Below are 2,609 nucleotides of genomic sequence, written 5' to 3'. Positions count from 1 at the left end.
TCTGGATCTGGCTTCGGGGGGCGGCCGGTGGCGCCTGGCTCCGGTGGTGCGTGCCCGGCGGCTCCGGCGCTTGGAGCCCGCCGGGCGACGCGGGTAGGGCAGCGGCCGGGCGTGGCTGCTGCTCCAGTCATGGGCGGCGACATGGGTAGGTCTCGGGGGCCTATCGGTGTCGTGGCGGCTTCACGGTGACTCGTCGGATCTCTCCGCGGCAACGACCGGCTCCTCCGGCGTCGGTTTGTCTGCGTTCGGGCCGTCTCGTCCTTCACCCCATCTCCTCGTCGCCCGGGCGCTACGTCCATCAAAGGGCTGGTCCTTTCCCAGTTGCGATCCACCGCTCGTCTCGCGCATGATGCAGCAGGACTGAGCTCGTCTCGCGCACGATGCAGCAGGACCAGGCTCGTCTCGCGCATGATGCAGCAGGACCAAACTCGTCTCGCGCCCGACGCAGCAGGACCGAGCTCGTCTCGCGCACGATGCTGCAGGACCGAGCTCATCTCGCGCTTGGGGTAGCAGGATGGGTCGGTGGATGCCGGTTCTGGCCGACCTATTGGGTCTCGACGCTGGGGGTTGCCCAGGGGCGCGAAAGGTGGGACCTTTCCGCTCGTCTCTTTCGTTAGGGTGCGTCGGGTCACGGGTGAGGTGGTGTCGAGGTCTTGGATGCTGGGGCGGCGGCCCTGGTGGTGGCGGTGGCGCGGTGCTCTTGGACATAGCCCGCGCCTTGGTGCTGCCCGCTCATCATGGCCGTGTGGGCGGCGTGGTTGCCGGGGTGTGGCGTTCAGTGGCGGTGAATGTTGGCCGAGGTGAAAACCTGCTCTATCTTCGGACGGACCGGCGGCGGCGAAGATCGCTCCCTTCTTGAAGGCGTCGTCGCGGCTCTCATTGCTCGTCATGCGGCTCCGGGGGAAACTTTGATCCTTGGATCGGGCGGTGGCGGCGCTCCGGCGTCGTTTCCTTCCTGAAGGCGCCGCCTTGGAGCTCATGGTTCGTCATATGTAGCTTCATATCTTCGGGGCGGTAGTGCTAGGAGTAGTGTTGCTGCGCTCAGCGCCTTTGTATCCCATCCTGGGTGTGTGCGTGTGTTGCGGTGGCGTAGCGTGTGGTTGTACTGGATGCTTGTGGGTTGTTGCTTTATATATAAAGCGGGGCGAAAGTCTTTTTCGGTAAAAAAAGCATTATATGAGTAATTTGGTCACTCGTCGTGCTCGTTATGTGGAGAGACACAACCTCATAACTGAACGTTTCGGTACTAAGTAATATCATCTATAGTATTTGCCAACGTGCCATTTTTTTAAAGAAAAGGCACGCGCCCGATTTTATAAATAAAGCCACTAGGTAAGATTCAGAACATACAACCAAACAAAGCGAGATTAAGACAATACAGTTACACATGAAAATCGGAATAGGCATGCATGCCAACTATCTACGACCAAGGGGCACAACAAGCCAAAAAGAACACGGTCAACCAGCATTGGCATGGTCATTCTGGAGCAAGGGAGACGACGTAGAATGTACCCGTGCGATCAGGTCTTCAGTTGCTCCATGATCCTGGTCCTTAGTCAATAATTTCCATTATTGAAGGAAAGAAATCAATTTGAAAAGAAAGTCAGTTGGTTTAGACGGGAATATGTTTTCAATACTAAATTTATTCCTAGTAGTCCACAGGACCCAGGACATAGCCGTGAAACCAAACCAGAACATGCGTCTATTTTGACCAGCAAGAGAACTAGAGCAGGATCCAAGGTCGGAGAAAGAAGTGGGAGACCAGTTCACATCCAACCAGGTTCGAATACAGCTCCACATAAGTTTAGCCAGATGTAAATTAAAGAGCACATGACCTCTCTAGCCCCACAAAGCTTACAAAACTCAGTCCCAGGACTGTTACGTTTGTGGATCTGGTGCGCCGCGGGGAGCCTCCCTCAAATGGTTTGCCACATAAAGAATTTTATCTTAAGGGGGATCTTGGCATGCCAAATATCTTTGAATTTCGAGCAAGGAGGACCTATAATCAGCCTGGAATAAAGCGACTTAACCGAAAAACGACCAGAGGCCGAGTAAGGCCAGGGCACTTGGTCCGCATTCTCCGAGAGCTGGGAAAACAGTTCAACACATTGTTGCCACTGATTCATCTCTACAGCAGAAAACACACGATGAAGTTGTAAGTCCTAGCCAGAACGAGCGAGATCTGAGATGGAAATCTCAGGAAAGGAAACAAAGAAAAAAAATAGTAGGAAAAAAAAGACAAAGAGGATTATCAACACACAACCAACTGGTCCAAAACCGGATAGATTCGTCATTACCAACTACAAATTTAACCTGAGAACAAAAGATATCCCTCACCCTGACCAAATCGCGCCATAACTAGGATCCACCAGTCGCAGAAGCACACATAGGGTTGCGAGAGGGAAAGTCAGTACTTTGTTTTGAGAATGTCACTACAAAAAAAAGACACATCTGTGACATTTTAGGCTGAACGAAATTTTTTTCTGTCATACATATGACACTTCTATGACGATAATTATGACAAAATCCGGTATCATCATAGATGTGGTGGGCTCCTACTTCTATGACAAAAAATCATGACAGAAAATGGGCTTTTCATCCTGGGCGGG

Source organism: Triticum aestivum, chromosome 5B, assembly GCF_018294505.1.
Source record: "Triticum aestivum cultivar Chinese Spring chromosome 5B, IWGSC CS RefSeq v2.1, whole genome shotgun sequence".
NCBI classification, from domain to species: Eukaryota; Viridiplantae; Streptophyta; class Magnoliopsida; order Poales; family Poaceae; genus Triticum; species Triticum aestivum.
The sequence above is the reverse complement of the archived record's forward strand: the minus strand, read 5'-3'. Positions refer to the sequence as shown.